General features: G+C 35.0%; 1 protein-coding gene across 1 annotated transcript in view; it reads left to right on the top strand.

Annotated features, from left to right (window-relative positions):
* Positions 1-25,350, top strand: part of GPATCH2 (G patch domain containing 2) — an 81,862-nt gene that overhangs the window by 15,714 nt on the left and 40,798 nt on the right. The window lies entirely within an intron of this gene.

The raw sequence follows: 25,350 nt of genomic DNA, 5'->3' as shown, positions 1-25,350 counted from the left end.
AGAGTGTGATACTGTTTCTCAGTACTTATTTTGAACTGAGTGAAGGAAAAGATTTGGGAGGACGGGTGTTATTTAACATTTTCAGTATATATCTTGTGTCTATATGAAAACATGTTTCTCTCATCTTACAATGAAAATCGAACCAAAATAATTTTAAGTTTTTCTGATGGGAAAAGCATTCTAGGATGGGTTGTGGCACAACTCTGACTTCTTTTTTTTTTTCTCCCAAAACCTTGCCTTGGAAAATATCTGTCCTTACTCTCTTTTGTTTGGTTGACTTCTGTGTGGTCAGAGGAAAGGGTATATACAAAAAATTTAAAGCAAGTTAGCAATGCACCTGTCAGACATCATGCATTCCTCTGGACTGAGTCTATTCTAAGGCTGTGACTACAAGTGAGAAATGTTTGAGTGTTATTAGTGCCTTCAGCTCTGGGAGCAATGTTTATAAATGAAGGAAAAAAATCCAAATGTCCTTGCATTTTTGTACAATCTAATAATTGGATTTTCCCATAGCTTTTTTCTAAAATAAGATTCTAAAGAATTTTTTAAGAATTAGTTCTATGAAGGAGGGCATGAGGAGAAGAGAGACTTGACTTTTTAAATTAAAATGTAAAAATGTGTTTATTGCAGTGCAGTCTATTCCTTTCTTATCAGAGTAGTGTTTGGAAGAGAAGGAGAATGTGGGAGACTCTTTATCAATGTATAAAAACATATCCCAGCATGATAAATACTGCAATATTGATGTTCTTTATTATTTGAGACATTAAATGATTTCAAATATTAATTTGCCTAAACAAAATAAGGTGCTTCTGATAAATGTAAGAGCTATTGTATTTGGAGAGAATAGAAAGGAACTGTTAGAAATTTAACTCGTTTTGAAGACAGAAGGTTTTTAAAATTGAAGTCCCTGTCCAATAATTGCCATTTGGAGCTGAATAAGATGCTTTAAAACCTTGGCCTGTGATCTCTGCTGTTAGTGGTCGTGAATTAGCTGAATGCTATCTAATTCTTGGTTTCCTATCTACCTATTTTTATTTTTGGTTCAGTGCTTGCTTGAGCATATCTGGGATTTGTAGCCCATTTTCTAGGCTTATTGCAATTTCATTCTGGTATTTTATAGGAGCTATTATAACTGATAGGTTAGCTTCATGGTATTGATGATACATGGCTTAACTACCCTAAAAACTGCCTTTTCCTCTAAATTGTAAAAAGGTGATTAAATTTGAATTGATGAAGATATACTGTGAATGCATATATATAATAAAAAAATCCTAATGTTTATTTTCTGCTACGCTTTCTAGATTGTCCTTAGGAGCCCATTTTGTGTTCCAGTCGTGATATAAAAATGGTATTGTAGTTCCCTTTATAACAAAAATGCAAGCCCATCTACTGAAGACTGATAATTCTGTTACCTCCTGTTATTAAATATATCATTTACATAGTGTTGTGAAACAAAGTTGACATGTGAATGCACCTTCTATGCCACTATGTTTAGGCAGGAGTGCATATATAGAATGGATGTGCAGTTGGCTCTTCAGATGCAGTTTTCTGACCTTCTTAATGACTATTTATGTTTGTGGGCACATCTGCTACATCTATCTTTGCAAAAGTAGCTATATAAGCCAGAGCTCATGTGCTTCCTTTTGTCAGTGATTGCTGCTTAAAGAAAATCTTTTTTAGATACTTCAATCCAATGACAAAAAAAAGTCATTTAATACCTGTGACATCTGATAACACAGAACAAGGAGTAATTACTGCTATTAGATAGTAACAGTGAAGAGCAAGAATGCTTTTAGAAAGATTGATATCCTGAGGAAAGAACACTGCAGACTCAACTCATTGAACAGAGTTGTGGTGTGACTTGTTTCTTTTTTAACAGCAAGGAGTATGATGTCTGTATCACTGCTTTTACACAGACTTTAAAGGGAGACTAAGTAAAAAATGGAGTTTCCTACTGAGCTGCACTACCTAAAAGGCACACATTATATCCTGTATTCAATCTAAGGATGTGTAGTTTGTATCTAGGGAATGAGAGCTTATGGTTAGCCCTTTGCACACGGTTAATGTGTGTTTAAATTTTTTTGGAAAGTTTAGTTGAAGGTTCACTATTATAGCAGCTAGCAAAGCCTTGGAAGAGGTTACTGGTTTAGGGAATGCAGAATGAATAGCTATAATACCTTGATATATCCTCATCCTCTGTCAAAAAGTGTTTAATGCCCAACTGTTTGGGTGTTTTCTTGTTAGAGAAACATCAGGCTAAGAGTGTGATTATTATTTGCTATGTACGGAGGAAGGTGCCAGCTTACGTCGTTTTCACACCATGGTTTCTAGAAGTGGTGGGAGCTGAGAATCAGAGGAAGAGTGCTGCTCTTTATGGACCAGTTAGTGAACTTTAATTTGAAGTAGCCACAGCTGGCACTCGGATTCTGTCCAGATGCTTTTCCTGCATTTCATTGATGAGATGCTTAATTTGAACAAACACATGGGTCTTTTTGTCATCAAGTGTACTGCCTTTAAGTCAAAATGCTTTTTTAATGGTCATACAACACTGGACGAGCAAGAGAGAAGTATGCAAATACTATGAAAATCCTTGCCTAATCCAGTGTGAAGGTTGAATGAGTTGTCATACAGCAGGTGACAACTGAAAAAGCTGAGCGAGAAAATAAAAAAAAAATTCATCACAACTAGCTTATATTCTTTGGATTGTTCAGTTTACTTAAGATAGGCACACTTTTTATGGAATCTATAATTAAAAGGTTTGTCAGGCATATATTTTGGCATGCAACTATAGTGCTGGCTTTTCATGTCTTCATTGCTTTGTTTTGTGGCAGCATCATTTGTAACAGAACTTTATTTGGAAACAAATAGAAAAACGTGCTTTTCTGATACACTATGCTTTTGATCCCGCCTGTGTCAAGCTGCTAGTAGCAACTTTGTAATTGTAATCAGAAATATCATACAGGTACCTTCATACTGTACCAATAACTAATATACTCTTTTAATAATGTATATTGCATGAAATCTTACTGTGCTTGGTTGAATTCTGCAGTTATATATGACCTGATCAACTATTCCCACTCCCCACATGCTTTCATGTTAAGCAAAAGTTCCACAATTTAGAAGTAATGTTATATGAAGGAAATACTGATTTCTTAGAAGGAACGCTTTTTTCATCTAGTTGTCTTTCTATATGTGTTTATAGACTTGCATATCATTTATCTAGTACTATATCTCTGTCATTCCCAACAAATTACATGTGAAACTTTGGTATTTAGCAGAATAAAATCAGAAATCTAACATTAGATGCATTGGAAATGTGCAGGTTCATTTCTATGATGTAGAATGCTAGATGAACTCTTTATCTTCAATGATTAAGACCGCCATGCTTTTCTCAGATTCCTGGGGAGATCACAAAAGCCCTAATTAAAGAAAATAAAAGCTGATTATAGTTAGTGAAAATAGAACATGACTACTTTTGTTTCTTTCAAAATGTTTTGCCCAACTTAGTACTCAATGACTGAAAAATTTCACTTTTGTTCACAACTCCTCCATACAAATAAATGAAGGTTTTAAAAAAATCAGTGCTACCGTCTTAGCTGTTCCTTGTGTGGTTCTAAATATAGTTACTTTCCTGAGACAGGGAGAGAGATTGTAGGGTTTTGTGTGAGGACTCACGTGTTGTCTCTGCCTGCCTGGATTCACTGTCTGGGCTGTAAGCTGGGAAGTGATTTCATTGGGCTAAGGTGCAAAAAAACCTGGCCAATAAACAGGATGCTTTCTTTCGACTCTGCCAATTTTCTATTTATGACCCTTATGTCATGGGTTTTGATTTCATGATATTAAAGACAACCTATTCTAAGTCTTGTTTTCCTAGGTTTTTTTTTCTTTTTGCACAGATGTACTGTTGATCTTGACTATTCATAGTTGTAATTACTCAAAAAGTAGGTAAAGAATGAAAGCTACATTTCCAAGATGTGTTATCTGAAGGTGTCTGGGCATTTCTATCAGATGCTCTGACTCTTTCAAAAGTTTGAAGATAAAAGAACTTTTCTCAAAAAAATTGTTGTCAGTTAACTACTATTCTATTGATGTGAAGAAAAGAGATGTACTGAGCACTCATGCTTTTTGTTAACTACTTTCAAAATGTAAAATCAAATCAAACATTACTGCTTCTAAATTGTTTCTAACTGCAGAAGCAGCCAGGTATTCTCAGGAAATTTTTTTTTCTTCTCAAAATATTTCTGAAATTGAGTGAAATGGTATTAGAAAAGATACCTTCTTACAGATCTAAGGAATGTTTCCTTAAAGAGTAAGTTGGGTGTTGTTTTTACAGTGTTTGTCAGAAGGCTCTTTATGAATGCTCTGCAACTTTTGGAAAAACACTGCTTCTCAAGTTAAAGTTGATTTGGTGTTGTGGAGAATTCTTTTGCACTGGATGTGTGGCATACAGTTGGATAAAACATGGTTTGGTTTCAGTGAGGTGCATGAAATAACTTATCTGTGGGGTTTTAATTATTTTCTTCAGTTAATGACTTTTGTCATTTGGAGTGATAGTGTCTGTGTCAAGCTCTGTGGAAATGTGAGTGGTATTAGATGATGTCAGATAACAAAACTAAACTCTTGTTGGATTCCAGACTTTCACTTGTTGAAGATCACGAATATTAAGCCTCTGTCAGAGGATGATATTTTGAAAACCTACGCTGCTAAAACTGTGAATGAATTTTCCTTTAAGTAGGTAGGAGGGTAAGGGCTTTTCTTTTTTTATAATGGGGATTTGATTAAGATTTCCTGTCATCAAAAATATTTTCAGCTATTTAAAGCATTTCTTGCTGTGCTTTTCCTTTTATTTTTTTAAATTTTCCATTGTTTGTAATTGTCTCACATTTTGCATAAGCAGATATAAATTTAGTAAATAAGTCATGCTCTTTTAATCCTCACTTTAGTTAACTCAGTACCTTAGTTTTCAACATAGGGTAGAGGGGGAAACTTCCTTGGAGAGGGTGGTTTCCTGTACTCGTGTGCTTCCTGCAGATACGGTTTTCCAGACAATGGGTTGTAAATGTTGGGGATGATGTTGATTTATCTGTAATGCTCTTAACTTCATGTATCTAATGTTTTTTTGGGTAACTGCTTACTGTTCTTAAACCTGCTATGTATTTCACATAGTAAGAGGTTCTTTTTTTCTACAAATTAATTTTGTGGAAGCTATCACTTATACCATGCAAGGTTAATAATAATTTGTTCCACTTGCCATGGTAAGCACCTGTTGGAAGAGAAAAGCTTCTTAGTGACTTTAGTAATAACTTAGAATACTTGCTCATCAAAAGAATCATAATTACACCTGTACCATGTTTCATAGCAGGTCAGTGTTTCTCAAAATGGTTCCTGTCACTGTCAGTGCCAATGGTGGTATCCATACTTAAGGCACAGATAAATATTGTGATTGTTCAGAGCAGAGCACTAGAATTAGTAGATCGGTTCTGTCAGTAAAGTTGTCGTTGTTATCAAGTATTTTGAATTCTACCTATTCTTTGAGATCTGAATGGTTTAATAAGGTCTGCCTTACAACCTGTGTTTGTTTTAAGACAGTGATTTTTGTGTCACTTGTAATTGTCTAATAAAAATCTATGATCATCTTGATGTCATCAAACCAGTAAACAGGCACAAATAATACCAGAGCATTTCTGTCTCATTTGAAGCTGCAGTTCAGTAGCCAAAAACGAGTTACAGGTAACTCAAATATCAACAAATCTAAGGTTGGTCAGTTTTGTTATTAGTTCTGTTACCTAAGTGTAAAAACCCCCTGCCATAATTAAAATAGCTAGAGAAATCCTCAGCTGGTTTGTAGTAGTTGTAAAGGCCCTAACTGGTGATGGTGAGCATATGTTTGTTTTGTTCTGTTCTTCTGTATCACTGATCTTATAAATTAGAGTATATAGTCCTGAATTGTGTCATAGTTTCATTCTCACAAAATGTATGCCTATGAAGAAAGAAAATAGTTTAAATGCATTAGGCAGTTAATAGCTCTTAGAGGTAAAATTGTACTTTATCAACAAAATGAAAATATCTCATAGGTATAATTACTGAAACAGATACTCTGTGCAACAGAGCTCACAATGGTTTTTGGTGGTATATTTCACCTGCTGTGAAGATCAAAGCATACCTTTAAAATATCAACGATTAACTTCTGTCTAGCTAAAGTGAATGTGGTGACTTAGTCTCTTTTCTTGGACTCTCACTTCAAGTATAGTGTCAAAAACAGCATCCCACTTCAGCAAAATAGTTGCCCTCCAGCATTAGTCTCAGAAATGCCAAATGTGCTGCTTATTTTTAAATGCATCTTGTGGTTTATTCGTGGTGACAAGTGCTATGAACTGTTAGTCTGAGCAGTATTCCTTGTAATCCACCTTAACCCAATGACTTAAATGATAGTCATCTACACTTTCACTTAAGTTTACTTTTAAATGAGGGCAAGTAGTATAATGATACCCCTTTTATTCTTCAGTTATTCTTCAGTGTCTGTCTTGGAAACACATTTAATACAGTTTTACAGCACTCCTTACAGATAATAATGATTTTAAAAACCTTGGACTTCAAAATATAAAGCAGCATAATTATTCCTTTTGTTTTCTGCTGCTTATCACAATGAAATCCCCCTTTCTGGTGTCTGGCTGCATGAAGTTTTTCTTCTGCAGACATTTGGAATTTGCTTGTTCTGACTTCCTAAGTCCATATTGGTTCTTTGTTTTATGTTTTAGTGCAATTCTAATGGAAAGAATTTGTCTTTAAATGTAATTGGTTTTAGTATCTCTTCTGCAAAAATTTCACTCAGTTATGTCTCTTCTAGAAAACTTTTTAATGCTTCAATAGCAGTGTTTTGAAGAATGGTAAGATAACAGCATCTTGTATCCAGAGTCAAGAGTTATATTTCCTTGTATTGAGCTTGATGGGGGAACTGATCATTTAATGCTGAGAACAGACAAAAAATCATATGTGTAACAGTCAACGAATGTATGCACAGATAGTGTGGCTTACCTGATGAGCAACATCTTATTTATGCTGTAGTAATATCATAGATGTCAAGTAAATCATGACAGTGATTTCAGCTAACACATTGTTTAGCATTTTTTTAACTGAAAGCAAGTACAAGATCAGATACAACTCCTAAACTGTTGAAAGTTTTTTTGCTAATTCAAACCATAACAACTCCCTCACATGAGTAGGTTTTCCACTCCATAGGCAACTTTGTCTTTTTGCCTAGAATAGGTGGTGTGGGAGAATAAGATTAATCTAGATTAATCCTATTAATAGTGACCTTCTAGATTTGTTCCAAGATACACAATTTATACTCAAATGCACTCGTTTGTTTTGTTCACTAACTCTGTTCTAGCTTTACTTTATGTAATACGTATTTAAAAAAATTCTTGTCTGAAAAGTGATCAATATCATTTAGCAGCTTATCTTTCAAATCATTCCTATAAGGCAAAGATGAGGAATTATAATGCTTTAATCTTGTTTGATTTATAACAAAAGCAAAAATACAAACTGCAACTTAAAATGTTGGGGTTTTTTAATATATACAGTCTGAGTTCATATGGCTTGTACCCAGAGTAAGAGGCAGCTGTAAAAATAGTGAATTAAACTGGATCTTTAGTGTCCTCTCCAGCAATTTGTCATGGAGACGCATATATCAAATATCTTCAAAATGCAGCACAGAAAATAAAGTAGCAAACACACATGATGCGTTGTGTTGAAATTGAATCGCCCAAGAAAATTATTCTGCTGCTTTTGTAATGTGAGATGTAATATGGGAATGAAGAGGTACTCCTCTGCCATTCTGTTTGATTGCTCTGACTTTAGTTAGTCAGATGTAAAGGCAATGTTCTATAACCTGTTAAAAATAACCATAAAGAAGTGGATCGAACCATGGTGGTTGTAGTCTAACTTAGCTGTGACTTAGCTGGAAAATGACATGTTTGCTACCATTTTGTTTCCTGAAATAGGAAAATCAAATGTGCATATTGACAGTGTAATTTTGGGGAGGGAGTAAAGTACTCAAAACTTCTCAGGGACTGCCTCTTCTGATAATTGTCATCTGTTTTTTACAGCAAGTAAAAATGTATTTCTGAGAGATCCTCAAATTGAATGAGTTGCAGAAGTGAATACTTTCTTAAACATGTTTGTCCAATATCAGAAATTGCAATGCTAATTTTAAGTAAATGGTAACAATCAATCATAGAACTGAAAGGTCGTTTCCTGAAGGTAATCAGTAAAATAATAATACTGTGAGTTTTGAAGTGAGTCACAGGAAAATTTGAAGCTCCTCTGTTTAGTTGTCTGTTGATGTTGTTGAAAACCCTAAATATAATGTTGGTATGAACTTTTCAAAAGCATAGTGATCTTTGTTTTGTGTGTATTCAAACCATTTGTCCAATAACCAAATTATGTATCGTATATCAGAATGAAGAGGACAACAAGAAAAGGTTTGTTAACATCAGCATTTCCAACTGGAGTGGTTCAAGAGACTGTTGGTCCTTGTCTTTTAATTACTGTCCCTTCAATTAGGATACAACAGCTGCTTTTTTTTAGTTTCTTTTCCAATTGAAGCGTAACCCATTATAACTGATCAAGTGAACCCTTTCAGTCCAACAGTTTTGATAACTGTTCAAAATCTGTTCCACTCAGCCCCTTACAATTTGATTCAACAAAGTCTTACTTGCCTGTGATGATCCGATTTTTCTTGTGGTTTGTTTTTCCTCTTCTCAATATTAACTTTAGGTAGTCCCTTGTTTGACAGGTGATTTTAAAACCTGCATTCACAAGTATGAGAATAACTTTCTTATTCTGTTGTGTCTCAACTTTGACTTAGCACTCCTGTAGATTATGGTTTTAAAGGTCAAGAAGAAATTTGTCCTCAGTTCAGATGATGACTGCCTAAATAAACAATTTTCAGTTTTCTTACTGCTAGCTGATGGGCAAACTCTTACAACTGTCCTGCTGTAGATGTATTTAATTTTTTTTCAACACTTGTGAAATTCACTAGTTCTAAAACATTTATTTTACAAATACCTGAACAGATAGATACAGTAGGTTTACAGTACACTGCATTTTTATTCTGTATAGAATATAGTCAAACTGGAGAAAAATAAACCTTTTTCCTGTTTTATGTCATGCTGTTATGCTTTGAAAAAGAAAGCATGCATATGGCGATTGAGTTTTCTGTTGCCATACTGCTTTCTCTCTTTTGTTTGGGTGTTTTAAAAACCTGAAATCTAATAATTGTTGTAGGTCTAAGTTAATTTAAGACAATTTGCAGTACCTAGAATAACTTTAATAACACTGCCTGTCAGAAGTTACCATAAGGCAGTTTTCCCAGGCAGTAAAATATAGTACTTAAAGGAAAGATAGGAAATTACTTCATAAAAATGAGAGGGTTTTGCATAAACTACACTTTGTCAGGTTATTGAGAATAAACTATATAATAGTCACATCATATATAAGATTTAAAACTCTGAAGGATTTATTAAAGTTTTCTCTACACAAATTGGTATCTTTATAAAAAGAATTCCTCTATATCAGTGAAGTATATGTGTATTTTCTTTAGGGTTTCTTTTTTTCTTTGTGATATTTTTGTTTGTTTGTTTCAGGAAAACAACTTCCTTTAAGATTCAGTAAAACATCTTATGTACATTAAATATTACTAGAATGTGGAAAATGTTTTAAAAATATTTGAGGGTTGATGGATTAGTACTCTTCAAAGGGAAACAAAACACTAAATATTTCTAATCCTGCATTATTTACCGCATGGGTGGTTAAATGCTACTTTAAGCCCCATAAAATTAAAAGGGAGAAATCTGCCAACTGTAGCAGGAATTGGATTTAGGAAGAGTGGTACAGAGCCAAAATATTGCTACAGAATTAAATGTCAAAAATCTTCTTTAATAGTAGATATATAGTTCACAGTGCCTGGTTATGATTAATACATTTAATCTAAATCACTGAAAGTTGCTCTCTCCTTTTCCATAAAATACAATAGGACACAAATCAGTTTTACTGTAGGTGGATAACAATTGGAAAATAATGCATCTTCCCGCCCAATAAATTGTCAGTTATACCTTTTAACTAAAATCGATTCATCTTTCCAAAATTTATTACAATTTCTAATAATAAATCTTTTCAAATGTTTATTCATTTGCTTTTTGATACATTTGTGCCACTTTTGCTATGGTCTAATGTTTTTTCTTTTGATTCATTGTAAATTAGAAAATCTATTTTGAGTCAATTTTCTAGTTAAGAAGTTAAAATCTATAACCTAGCCATTTTTTCATGGTCTCCTTTGCACATTTTAATACCCTTGAACTTAGATACAATCCAGTAAATTCTGATCAGAAGGTGATTAAAAGACTTTTCACTGCAACTTCTTGACTGAGGGCCAGATTCATAAAACAAGTACTTATGAGATAGTTAGCTGGTTTTCTCCTGCACATCTCCCTGCTTCAAAGAGGAAGACTGAGACAATTATAGCACATGAACAGATACATAGGTTTTGGCCAAAGATTTTTAGTATGGACAATCAGAATTTCCCTTTTGAATTAGAAACCAGCTGTGACATACAAGGTATGACAGAAGCCTCCTTTTGTTATTGCTTTATAGCAACAAGACAATGATACTACAGGAGGTCACTAAAGCATACAGTATGTTTCCTATTATTTGTTGTATGTGTAGTTATCCAATATTAACTTCAAGTGTGGCCATCTGCCACTGCACATTCTTAAAAGTAACATTTTTTAAAAAAGAAAATTTAAAAAAGTTTTTCATCACTTTCTCTAATGATTGATCTCATCTGCATTGTGAAATTGTGTTCACTGTCCAGCAGTTTTCTGCTCTGTATATAATAAAATATGTCAGAGAGGGATAGTCTTAATTTTTAAAAAAATCTCCCAATAATGGTATTTCCTGATCTGATCCAGTTAAACAATGTGATCTTTTAGTTGGTTTTCTGACAACAATTATGTATGAGAAACTTAATCTAGTATGTAGCCATATCAAATTTCTTAATGCACAGATCTGTTTTGTTTATAATACTAATGTCAATGTTGGCAGAATAGAGGGAGAGGGCTAGAAAATGTTTCAAACATAACTACAAAGAAAATTACATTAATAATTTGAACTTGATCTACACTATCACTTATTGGCAAATTTGTGTAGCTGAAAGCATCTTGGGTTTTAAAGTGATTGATTTCAGAGTTAAAAAAATCATTTGTGTGGATGGATTGGAATTCATTAATTTTACTAATTACACAGTGAAGAAAACAGATGTTTTCTTAGGCAAAGATCAGGCTTTAATTACAGGTCTTACCTGCCTAAAAATAGTGTCAATATGTTTGTGTCTCTCAAAGTTAATTTCTTATTTTTATATGGAAGTATGATCCTGTTATGTGTTTGTTAAGCCTTACTCTAATTGGGTATGAATACAAATCTAGTACTCGAAGTACTTAGTAAGGAGTACATATGTCATAATACATGTATTTACCCAACTTACTCTTGAAGAATTTTCTAAAGATTTCTTTAAAATGTCAAAATCGGTACTACCCAGTACTGCTCTATTTCCAGTTATAATAGCATGTGTTACAAAAATAGTCAAAACCACTTGTAACAAAGTTGAGTTTCCAGCAGTTATATAAGTGTATCTAGAGTCCCCTTAGGTCTCTTCTTTTGAGGTATTTACTCTGTAGGACTGTAGCCTATGTAAGGAAGGCGGATTAAGCTGCCATAGAATTAGAGGAAGAACCTAACAGAGATATCGTACATTCATTTTGTCCTTTAGCAAAATGTTATAAATATGTTGTCTGTTTTAATTGCGTTAAATATGTGTTTGTCACTGCCATGGGGCAGTGGAGATTGCTTAACTAGTACTAATAATTGGCAAGATCCAGAAAGAAATTACCTTTGAAAGGAGCATTTGCAACCAATAGCCTGAGGATGCATGATCTGTAGAAAGAGTAACTATTTTTGCCACATTCTTCTGTGCTTGAATGAAGTGCATGAGAGGAAAGAAGCTAGCAAAGCATCAGTAAGTGTAGTTGGTATAATGAATATTTAATGGAGTAAACTGATGCAAGGCTGTAAATGAACTCAGAGAAGTAACAATTATCAATTAGAAAAACTCGGTAATTTTAACATTGTGTAAAATCTTTCTAACTTCAAAACATAATTTTCTGTGTACTTCATCATACTATCCTTTCTCAGACTTTACCGTTTGCCAGGATTCTTTATTTCAGAAAGTGCATACGTTACATGGAGAGTTCTATCTTTTCAGTGCAAATGTGTTTTCTTCAAAATCAGAAGACTGTCATATAGTAAGCACAATTGCTATAAAAAAAAGTTGAGATGTGTGTACAGTAAAGCAACACAAAATGACAGATCATAAGCAGAGTCAATGTAACCCATTAGTAGTGACCAGTGGTTGTCCAGATGTTCCATTATAGTCTTCTCTTTCTTTTAAATGTTATGGGGTGGAGAAAGGTGCTCTGTAAAAAGCAATCTGATTGTTTTGTTTTCCAAGGTGTGTGTTTTTTTGGTTTGGGTGTTGTGGTTTTTTTTTCCTCCCTCTGGAGCGGGGTTTCTACATGTTTTGCTTATTTCAGGGGAGTTACTACTGTGAGTGGTATGAGCAGTCTTACAATGCAGCAGACCCAAAATCCCTCATGAACATGGAAAGCTTCAATATGACTATGTGCTTTTAGTTCTGGTAATATATTGAGAGGTTGTGGGATCTTAGAGAAGTAGGTCCTAAATCATTTAGTGTTCTTTTAATGCTAAGTTGAGATGTGAAACTACTGTATTGTGTTAGATTGCATCAATTATATCTGTAGTCTGCCAGTTTACCATGTAGTCATGATGAGAGTAGAAAATATTTTAATTTCCAAGAGAGCTTTCACTAAAATGACAGCAAAATTATCCAAGATTATTGCAGACTATTGATGTACTGTTTGTTACTGGTTCTTTCAAAGAAAATGGTGACCTTTCAGTTAATGTAGTCGTGTGTTTTTTTATGTTTGAAAATTCTGGATATCTTTTGGATGTGTTTCTTCTACAGTTCTTCCATTTAAATTAGTAAGGCAAAGAAACTTAATCTCAAAACAATTTAAATGGGAACATTGCACTGTGAAGAATGTGTTTGAATGAATAGCTCTCAGTACTCATTGTGGCTAACTATTTTGATAGGATACTAAATGTTATGATACTACTTGATTTGCAGTTGTGCCTTTTGCCATGAAGATCAACTGTGGAAGTATTACTCTTGAAAGGAGATTAATTCTTGCCTCCTGTGAATAGAAATGTTTAGAGAGCAGGTGAATGTTTAGGCACTTTGCTTTGGAAGGTAAATAATATCCTTGAGGTATTGTCCACTATGCAGTCTGTGGCTTTTGAAGTGTGTTACCAAGTGCAACTGTTTCTTATGCCTTCAGAAGAAAATAAACATGTTTTCTTGTCTACCTTAACCTAAACGGAAACAGAAAAGTGCCTGGAGATTCAGGTACATCTGGTGTCCCCTTTATTTTTACTGTCTTGCTGGAGGAGCTGAAAGTGGCCAGCCATGCTGTCAGTGTACACATAGCCCAGAGGTCTCAAATGGCCTTGACTTGCGCAAAATATATTATTTCAGTAGGGTGACAGTGCTGGTCGGCTGTTAAGAGAGCTAATCAAAGCAGACACAAACCCAAGTATAATACCAGTTATTACAAACTCTGCTACTCTGCTGGCATCAAACTAATTAAATGTAAACACCTAAAGCATTCATTTATTTCTTTATCAAAATTATCAAACTGGTGAAGTGCCCACAGCTGGGGAGAGGTGGGATATTTTGACCTCACTTAACCTTTCTGGTATAACTAAGAGGATTTGTCTTGGCAGCCCCCTCTCCAAGGGGAGATCATTGAAACCATTAATGATCTGTGCTTTGGCAAAATGCCTGCCACAAATTCTCCGAGAGCAGACCTTTTAAAGCTTTGTGTGCTTTCCTTAAGGCACATCTTCTGACTGAACATTCCGAGGAAGCTGGTGGTTCTTGTCTAGATTTGTACACCATTCTTAAAGTTTATGTGGCTGTGTGCTTTGTTATAGATCAGTCCTTTTGATCCACATGTCCAATGTCGTTTAGTATCATCTAGATGGTGTGTGGCCTGACAAAAAAAAGTATTGCTTATTGTTGTTTGAGCAGCAGCACGTATACACTTCAGAACTTGTCTCTGAAGAACAATTTGGAGAAGGCTGGCAAACCCCAGGCACTTTAAGTCTTCTCTTGCAAAAGCGATAATCCAGAACTGGAATCCTCATTAATTCTCTCAGTACCAATTACACCTGGTTAACAATCTCCTGAGAGTTTTGCAGGGTCTCACTTACTGTGCAGCAATGGCTGAGTTGACAGCTGTCAAACACATGAGGTTAGGCAGTTTTCTTTTGGCAGGCATGACCACGAGTTTTTGTCATATGCAGCAGGATGGTTGGTTGTGGAAGGCTAAGATTGGGGAGAACCTCTTTGAGATTGTCCCTGTGTTTTGCCATGTACTTTGTTTTAATTTGTTTAGTCTCTTTCTAGTGAAGCAAGTTGACCTAAGAACTATGAATTATACCTGTCCTTTGCTTGTGATCTTTGTATGTCTTTCTCTGGCCAAGAGATGTTTTAGTCAGGTATTAATCAATTGCTATGCTCTCCTGACTGTGGATGTCTCTGAATTCCATATGTATTTTTGTTTCCTTTGGGAAGCACTGACTTGGTTTTGTGGGCTGGAAACATGGGTGTTGCTTCTAGGACTTTCAGAAACTGAAGTGCATATGTTTACTGTGTTAGATTTCACATAGCAGACTCTGAACATCTGTTTTCAACAGATTGAAGGTTTAACAAAATGCCTGTTTGCATGTTGACAATATATAAAATGCAGTTAGCAAATAAAATTCTTCTTGACCATCACAAAGAACTCTAGTTTCTTAAGGATTTTGTTCTGCTGCTGCTTTACAAAATCCTTTAGCAGCAGTAACCTTAGCTCCCCCTTCCCTTTTTTCTGATTTCAGTCTTTTCTCTGTTCCCAATGATACCTGCAGTTGCCTTTACATATCTCTTTAAACATGCATACGTGTGTACAATCCTCATAACTCCTAACTGCCAATTTGAAAAGGGGCAGAATATGATGTGATTTTTTTCCAGGCTCCATGTGTGAGCTGACTGAGGTTGTGCTGATGTTTCCCTGGAGTGAGGGCACTGATTTGGGTGCCTCTGCCCATTAGGTGTCACAAATGCAAACTTATTTGTAAAACATCTGTCTTTTTAGAGCCAGCTGAATTTTGCTAATAAGCTTAAAAGCTAGTGAGGGAGTGTTAGGAGGTCAAAAGTTGTGGATAATTATGCAGATCTCCATTTTCTCAGAAAACCAAACTAAAAAATTACTTTGTGAAAGCACAAGTAGAACAATGACTTTTATAGAACAAACAAACAATATAATAGTAAGCGGTCCTGTGTGTGTCTCCTTCTGGCTTTTATCTCCCATTCCTAAATGCTCTTTTGCAGAGGCACTAGGGACTCCTCTGGTTCCATTTTGGGGCATGGTGAGTCTGTTTTGTCCATCACAGAGCTGCCTGGTGCCAACTGTGACTGGCACCGAGCATTCCCTGACCTCTTCCTACACAGGTCATCCCTGCAGCTCCCCCTCCAGCTGCCAAAACCTTGCCAGCTGTGCCCAATACAGGGTAGATAGCCTTGGTTTGGTTTTGTATATCTAGATGCTTACAGCAATGCAAAGAGAAACTTGAGAAAATGGAGGGGATGGTAAAGAGCTATGTTCAAAATTGTTGGGTTGGTTTGTTGGGTTTTTTACCCATTTGTCTACTGCTAAGGTTACTTATGCAGACTGCTTCAATAAAATGATTTGGAGAAGGTAAAATTAGAACTGAAAACTGAGTACATAACTGGTAAAAAAACCTCTTGTGTGCCTGGATAACACCTATTTGCAATGTACATAGCTTACTAATACTAATCATGCTTTAAGAAATCAATGCAAATTACTTCTATGGTGCCAGTTTGCTTCCTAACAAGGAGAAATACACTGATTAACTTTTCAAAAAGCTATGATTTCTCTTCAGTGTAGAAAACTATAGTTTTAGTAAATACGCTCACTATACCTCACGTGATTGTATGTTGTATAATTTTTTGGCAATGGCTGTATTGATACAATCTCATGCTTTACAGAGGAAAGAGTAAGTCTCTTTTGAGATTCATGGAGACTAAATTTCATCCATTTCATCCAGTCCAAGCCTGGCATTGTCTATTAGTTAGGTAGCTCTGAGCAATTAAAGCTAGTAAAATCTAAGGAACAGAGACTTGGGTGGAGTTACACTCTGTAAATCTGGATTTACATGTCTGTGGGTTTTTGTATCTCTGTATAAGCTAGTAATACCCTCCCTTCCATTTGATAGGAATGCAAGAAGAAAATACATAGCAAGTTATAAAGAACATGTATGGGGTATGGATTATGAACATGGAATCAAGTAACTTTTAAATTAATTTTAACTATTTGTTTTTGTTAATTTTTGTTGTTATACTATAGGACCAACTTCTCAGTACTGTTTGAATGGATAGCAATAAGCCCTAGTGAAGTTCTTGATGCACTATATCTGCTTTTATGCTACTGATTTGTGGTAGTTTGAATTTACTGAAAAGGATTCAAGTAGCATCTTGAAAAAAAGAGTAATACTGGAATACTGTCAGAAGAACCTTGAAATTGAATTACAGCTTTAATATCCAAACTGGGGCATGTATTGTTATTTGTAGTATATGTAAAACGACTTTTATAGATGAAATTTAAAATCGGTGACGCAGAATAGGGTTTATAGTGCATGGACTTTAAGAAGAGCAAGGAAAGATCTTTGATGTAGAGCATGTAGCAGAAAGATGCATATTTATTAAATAAAGGAATTTTAAAGTGAGGATATGGTAAAAGAAAAGGTTGTTCTTGCTGATGTGTTATTCAAATGATAGTCTGTGTTGCCAAAAACAAATGTAAAGTGTTTCTTTGTGCTTAAGTATTTTATTAAATAAGTATTATTTAGATTTACTAAAAACAATTAAAGTCATGACACATTTATCTTGTAAAACAGTGAAGAATAGCCTTGTCAAATCAGTGCTTGAGGCTTTCATTTCTAGGAGTCTGATTCTTGGTGCTGTGCTGTCAGTATCACCTGTGTCTCTAGCGAGGTGCTGTGCTTTCTTCCCATCCCTGGCATTCTGTCTGAATTGTCAGACTTGGCCAGTTAGGCCTCTCTGTAGCTCGTTTAGATGTATGAATTCCAGAAACCACAGAAAATCTGTGTAGAGTTCCTTAGGACTCAGTGGACATATGCATGTTAGCAGAGGCAAGTGTTCAGAGAGATGCTGCGTAAAGTACCAGCTTGCCGGCAACAGCCTCCATCATGCTCTGTTTCCTGTTCTGTAACCCATTGCATGGAGGCACACATTACATGACCCCACACCATTAAGCTTCTTATATTTGGTAAGAATGTTAAGAGTTATGTGTTGTCCAAATAGGAGCTAAAAATGTCTTGCTTAATTGTCTTGTTTAAGACAAAAAATAAACCAGAACCACCCTTCTGTCTTGTATCAGTCCTGCCTTGGACTATGACTTAGTATCACTGCAGAGGCAGGTCTGGAAGAGGAAACAGAGGGAAGGCCACCTGCTCTGTTATCATATATATTGTTTCCTGGATTCTCATTTCCCACAAACGTTTCATGGCATTTTCTCTTTGGGTCTTTTTGTCAGTATTCTTTACAATCATCATTTCCTTCCGTACCAGCATTGCATGTACTGGGTTTGGTAGTAATTTCAATAAATCTATTTACCACAGTAAGCATAATTCTTACTTGCACATTGCCATTAAAGACTGGTAACAGCAGAGACTGAAAAGCAACAAACCTTTCTTGGCAGTGCATCAACGCTGAACATGCTACCATAGCTGCTTGGGAGTATTATGAGCTCTGGGCTTCCAGAGACCGAATCGAAGACAGTCATCCCAGCAGAAGGAATTTACATGGATTGCAAGGGATGGAGTATTGTAACCAGAAATGTGGAAAATTCTTAAGACTTGGATAAAAATTCCTGGCAGCTTACCAGGAAAGGCGAGGTGGGTTTTTTCCACTACACAAAGTACAGCAAAAACTTTATTATGGGATGGGTACGTAGGCTGGGAGAGAAAGCTGGTTTTGAAGATAGAACCCAAATAATCAGGAAGACAGTGCAGTTGCTTTCAACATACTTTTGATGTTTTGCATTTTTGACTTTTAGTGGCAAGAATATGGTGAATATTCTTTGATTATTTAATCCTCTGTTCAACCTGAAATACCACATGAGAAACCTTTTTAAAGAACAACCATGATATATACTTCTCACTGTCATGTTAAAGGATACCAGGTCTGCTTGCTGGGCAGTTGCAGCAATCTGAAATACTATGACTTGATAACTATAATAGTATATTTGGGGGTTTGCACATTCCAGTGGAGTTTAGAGGCGGTTCTTAAAACACCTTTTTATTTTATTATCCACAACCATTTTCCAGGAGCCATTTATGTATTTAGATTTTAGCTTCAGATAGAGGTTAGCTATTAGAAATGAACATGTAACTGGTCAGTGTTTACAGGAAGTGGAGGAAAAGAGAAAAGAGGAACATTTTCTCACTCTTTATAAGATCCCAGTTGCTGAAAACCAGTTTGAATGATTTAGTACTGGCTCTTGGTTCTAACTGTACTTACTGGCTCTTACTGTACTTACAAGGAAAATAATAATCAGTCTTTTACCATTCATCACAAATTTAGCATAGCATCATGGTGAATGAACAGTTGGCCTTATTAGCACTAATTTGTTATGATCAAAGTTGTAGTCCAATTTCAAATTACTATAAACTTGATGAATTCATTTGCAGAAACAGCAGAAACTTTGATTATATGCTAGGCTGTAGCAAATAGGGCAAACACAAAGAAGAGCAGTAGTGCTGCCAAGAAAAATTTTAGTCTATACAAGTGGTATGTAATGAAGGTGACATCATTGTTCTAAAATAAGCAATTATAACTTTATAAATTTAAGACTAATAATTTCATTACTGAAATAATCTCTGCAGATTTTGTTCTTTGAGAATGGTTTGTCTCCCTTTATCAAAATTACCCTTCAGTGATAAAGAAAACAAAATGACTATCACAAATAACTATTATGGAATGTATTAATTAACACTTTTTTTTAACTTAAGATCCTTTTAAGATTGTACCAGCTTGCCTGCTCCTTCTCCTCAAATAATTACTCTTTTGATACATAGTTAATAGATTCCTCTCTCATCCCCTTTTAGTAATGATTTCCTACCAAGCTTTTATTTTCAAATTTGCTAAGGGTATATTTTACTGACTTAAAAAGAGGCTCTAATTTTACCATAGTATGTTTTTTATTTAAAAAAAAAAGCTGCTTTTTTTTCCCTCTGTATGGCATACTTTAGTCCGTGTTAAAATGTGAAACTGAGATAATGGGGTTTGGATTTGTGTATTTTTACTGAAAGTTTATTGAACTTAGTACCTCTAAGAGACTACCATTAGGAAAGGTAGCAAGGTAGTTTTGAAGTAGCATGAGGAGAATGTGTGGGGGCAGTATTATACCATAAGAAAGAGTTGAGGAGTCTTTGCTTACACTTGGGACTTTTAGAACTGCTTTTTTCCTCTTTCTCTTTTCTCCTTCTGAAATTAATTTTACTGAAAACTGCCTCGGTCTGAACTTTGTCAGTAGCAAGTAGGTGGAGCAGATAGCAAAACAAACTCGTGAGAGTTTTGATCGTTTTTCCATACTGTCCTTTCCTTGACTTCATTAGATAAATTCAAGCCAATGGTAATAAGAGTTCATTTCAACACATTCCTGTTTTTAGCTAGTATATTTTTCAAAAAGTTGGCTTTTTGTTGTTACTTGTGTCTGAGCTTTACATACTATCTTATCTTGTCAAAAGTATCCAACGAGCAAACCCCTCTGATTTGTATGTGCCAAGTGCATAGATTCATTGCTGCAGTTTGAACATTTTTAAATTAAAATATATCGCTTGTTCCAAATGTATTGACTTACACATCTCTTTGTCAATATTAAGTAGAGCAATTTTTCCAATAAGTTAGAAAGATCTGGCAAGGCAGGTTACATTTAGTAGATTGGTTTGTTTATATTTCTGCATGTTACTTGTTTGTGTGTTCTTGCTCTTTTGCCCTTTATTCTCAAGAACTGTTACAGGTATTTTTAAGGTTCCCTAACTGAGAAAAGATGTAGGCAGTTGCATTGTGAATTCATAAAAAGTTGCAGTCATTCAAATGTGACCATTCTTAAGTTTTCTTTCTGAGTTTTCAACTCCTAACAAGTGCTTAAATACCAAAATTCTGTCTAACGTTAGGGTTTTTTTTCAATACCTAAAAAAAAATCTTAAAATGGGCTTCAGAGCTCTTAAGCTTAATGGTAGTATAGTAATGAATTCTCAAAATGACTGCTTTTACTGTAAGTGGTCTTTAGTAAAATGTTACAGTTCTATCCCTTTTTTTATAGCAATATAATTATCTCTTTTGTTCACTTCTTGTCATCAGCCAGCTGCTTGTGCAATAGTAATTTGTTTTCAGAAAATGTGTACAAGAGTTTCCAATGCAAATAATCTTACTGCTCTCTCCTTTCTGTTCTCTTTCTCTCTTCTATTCTCTCTCTCTCTGAATGGTAAACTACTTCATTTGTCTTAAGTAAGCAAATGAACAAATATATAGTAGCTGAACAAGTTGTAGTAGTACAGGGGCATCCTCTAACTGACTCCATTAAAACTTCTTTGTCCATATCTGTTTATATATGCTCCCCCTATTGTGCTGGTTGTTGATCTGAAGACCAGCTGAGGTGTAAAACTGGGTATAACATTTGCTAGTGGAACATCAGTCTGGTGCAGATCAAGAAAATATTGTGGATTTGAGCCTTTTTTGCCTGTAGACTTAGATCATGCTTAATAAGTTCATATAAATCTTTCCAAATGCTGGGTAGATTCTTTTTGGTAATGATGGATACAGGTAGGGTTTTTTTTTTTTTCCTGCTGAAAAAAGACTGGTGGTCATTTTCTTTTCACTACCAAAAGGTCAAAATTCTGTCTTAATGTAGTCTGGCTCGTGTATATCTATTGGTATTAAACGTGTTTATTACTTAAGTTTTAAAAGCAAATATCTATTTTAATACAGTACTAATTTTTAATCTGAATACTGACAGCGAGTTGAAAGAACAAATTATGATAACAGCTACTTTGTTTTAATGGAAATAGTATGTTAAAGAAGGAAGAAAAGGAAAATTGTAGAAACATTTTCATGGGCTGATGAAAATCTTCATTTGGGTGACATTTGTCAGCAAAGTTGTAGAGAAACTTGTGGAAATTGGGTATGTAGTTTCTGTGTTCAGGGCTAAGTTAATGGTGATTGCCAGAGCCTCGTAGCAATGGAGTATCTAAGCTGTGAGGTCTGTGGTATTTGCTTTGTACACAGGCAAGAAAAATTATTTATACCAGAGCTGCTTCATATCTACAGAGATAATATAACTTAGAAGAAAACTTCAACAGCTTTCTTTGTCTCACCAAATCACATTAATTTGAACTTGTAGGTATCTTATCTTAGACTTCTTTTTATGATAATGAATTGAAATGCATAACTAGAATTGTATAATCTTTTGTGAAGCTATATTCTATGATGATAGTACCTCTATTTTTTCCAGTATAATAAATCTTTTTTGTTGGGGAGAGGGGTATGTTATCCATTGTCATTCCCTAGTGGAAAACCAGGTTTTTCTTTCTTGCCTTTTTAAACTGTGTTTTCTGTGGAAGTGAGATGAGCTATCATCAGTTTTCTTTCTTCCTTCCTGTCTCATTCCAATATCTTCAGAAATTCCTAGTTAATTTGACGGTCCACTTAAATTTGACAATCATTCAGATGTAAATGATTATTAAATACCTTAAGTTTCTTGAAAAGAAGTAACCAGGCTGAAGTGACAAGCCTAAATTTATTAACTCCTGTGAGGAAAGTCTTGCAGCATAAACTGTTATTAGCATGAGAGAAACCCATGTGGGAGCAACCTTATAAATACTTCAACATTTGATCAGTGTTTGTGCCTTTGTTAGACCTCAAAGTCAGTTAACTGTCAGCTGTAAAGCCGTAAGAAGCCATGTGGAGTTGCTTGTTTCCAGTTTCCTTTATCTCTATACAGAATGCATGATGAACAGGTAGAGGTAGAATAGAAACTTCAGAAGCACTGATTTTATTGATTTGCTGGCCCATTCAGTTGTGTTTAGTAATTAGTATCCTCTGTTATCCTTAATTATTTTAGACAATGTTATTTCTATTTCAGTTATTTAGTGTTTTTTAAATTTCAGTTTGTTATACTTGAAGCTTTTATACCAGTAGAAGCCATACTGATTTTTTTTTTTATGTGGCTAGATCTATGGCTGTAGTGACCTCTAAGTCTTACACTTTTATCTGAATATTCTAAAAATGTTGTGTTTTCCTGTTTTAATAGTGCCTAAGGTTAAATTTCCCAAAGGTACTGATAAAAGATAATGCCAAGAAAATTTTTGGCAAATTTTCAAGAACAGCAAGTCCCTTGGGTTCCAAGAATGATGGGTCAAGGAGGAAGCAGACATGTGCTTTCTGGTAGCCCAGAATAAGAACTGGGTCTCTACTAGGTTTAGTCAAGTGAAGCACGGAACAGGAAAGATAGTATAGTAATTCTTTGAATTTGGACTGTATATGAAGCACACTTACCTCTGTCAGCACTAATAAGTGCTTTTTTTTTTCCTCTTTTTTTTCTTCCTCACGGAGTTTTAATTTCTAGATTCAGTGATTTCATTCCTTCTAATTTCCTCTTACAGTGTATTATGTTACCTGCCATCATTGATGTTTATTTGGACCAAATAAGCAAACTGAAGAGTAGAATGCTACCAAGTTTCTTGATTTGCATGGAAACAGAGTTCATGGTTCAGTACTGCTGATCTTGGAGGAAAAACCTGTGTTATAGCTATGTATATCTGCAGGAATTTAATACTTTTGCTGAAAACAAATGTTTTTCATTATTTAAAAATAATGGCATTCAGGAGATAAGTGTTTGATTCAAAAGAGAATTTGACACAATGTGTCCAGGGGTTTTGTGATATTTGTCAGTAGTATCAGCATCATTAGTAAGAAATACAAACAATTAAAATTTGTATTACTTCATCACCAGTGCATTATTAGCTTCATTTACATTGACTGACTTATGTCCCTTATTTTATACTAAGGAACTTGTATGCCTGTGAATCTAGACCATAGGAGGAAATTGTTTGCTAAGTTTTTGTATATTGTAGTTCCATGTGGAAATAGACTCTTTCCATGTTGAGTCTGTGTTTAAAAAGAAATTAATGATGATTGTGGCCAACGATAAAGCCAGATTGCAGCCTGACAGCTGTATCAGTCAAAATAAATAATCAGTAAGAGTTCTAGGTCTGCACTTTTTCACATTACCTGGAGTATTTAAAAATATTTACAAATAGGCAATGAAGTTAACTTCTTAAATGTCAAAAGACCGCTGACTTTGTGAAGACTGCTACATTTATCTGAGAAATTTTTATGGTTTCATTTATTACATCAAAATAGTTCTCAAGAACTAAGAAAAATACCTCTAACATAGTTTAATTGCATTACTTCATGGCATTCAGATAATTGAGGTTGAAGTGAGTTGTCAGGTTAATGTCACATCATATTCTTGCCTTAGTGGACTCTACTTCAATGCTGTATTTAGTTTTTGGCCTGGTTCTGTGGTTGACTGGAAGGCTAATGCATATAACTGCTACTTCAGGACACGATCAGAGTTATAATACTGTATTCTGTATAGCATATTCCTTTCCTATCCGGGTGTTTTTTCAGGCTTCCTGTAGGGACAAAAAAACAGAACAGCAATGCAGCTGTATACTCTGTCATCTGCTTAATCCTTATCCCCTTCGCATTGTCAATACTCATCTAATTCCACTTTAACAACAGTAATTGGCTGATGGAGTAGCAGATATAGATTTGTTTTCCTGATGACTCCTTGACTTTTTTCCTCTGGTAATACTAATAGAATTCCAAATCCTTACTGGTGTGATCATGTCATGAGTAGGTCAACAGTCATGTCAAGGTCCTATTGGAAACTTCATAGCCAACATCTTAATTTAGACTTAGCTATCTTTTTCTCTTGTATGTGCAATTCTAAGCAATTCTTTAAAGTATTACAGTCATTTCATTATAACGCAATTCGTTTGATGCAAAGGGAGGCAGTTCTGCATGTGAATTGTTTACTGAATTGTAGTTTGTCACACAAATTCAGTAAGCCTCTCTCTAGGTGTGATGCATTATCTGAATTATGTCGGGAGCTTGAAAGAAACAAAATATTGCTTGTTTGCTGAGATTGTTCAAAGTTATTTCAGTCTTTCAGTTAATGAGAATTGAAATGGATGTTTTGGGTTTCTAATATTTATGGAAAACATGTCTGAAAATTTGAAATGTAAGGTCTCTGGGGTGGCTGAGTTGATCCAGTGGTTTCCTGCCACCGGAAAAAAAAAGGTTTGCCTCCTTGTTTCTTGCTTTCTTTAACTCTACCCTAGCTTTTAACCCCATCTTCCACCTGCCTCAGGCCATGTGGTTCCTCCTCTACATCTTGCCACAACTCTGAATTATAAGACCCATTTCTGAGCTGCCTCAATTCACCAGACTGGAGGAGAAAACCCCAGACTTTTCTTTTGAGATTAGCTTTCTGATCTTTTTAGCGAACTGGAAGTGATCTGGAGAAGGTCAGAAGCATCAACTCTGACAGGAATGTGAAGCTGAAAGCAGGATGGAAAGAGGGATGCAGGACAGCCCCTTTTAGCAGTACTGAGTCATTTAGGACAGTTTCCTGGTGGGATTTTACCTTTATTTTTTTTATTATACAAGTTAAAATTGAGAAATAAGGCTCTATGAAGTTGTTCGGAAACCTGTCTAGTTTTGATGGGCTAATGGTAGTCTTTCTCATCCCCATACAACTTATTTTGTCTCTTCTATTACCTGAAGCTTCATATTTATTTTGGGCACCAGTGTGTATCCAATCTGGAAATGGGAAGTATGCCTTGTTGCCTTTCATGGACTTAAAGCAACATTGCAAAAGTTTTTGGTATTACCTTGAGTAAGAACAGAGTAGAGTGCATATGCACAAGCTGTCAGAAAAACCCGTAACAACTGATTAAACACCTTTTGTCTCTTAAAGCATGTCAGATTTAATTGAGTGG

Source organism: Cariama cristata, unplaced genomic scaffold (assembly GCF_000690535.1).
Source record: "Cariama cristata isolate BGI_N322 unplaced genomic scaffold, ASM69053v1 scaffold14313, whole genome shotgun sequence".
In the NCBI taxonomy this organism is placed as follows: domain Eukaryota; kingdom Metazoa; phylum Chordata; class Aves; order Cariamiformes; family Cariamidae; genus Cariama; species Cariama cristata.
Note: the sequence above shows the minus strand (reverse complement) of the source record. Positions and strands in the feature narration are given on the sequence as shown.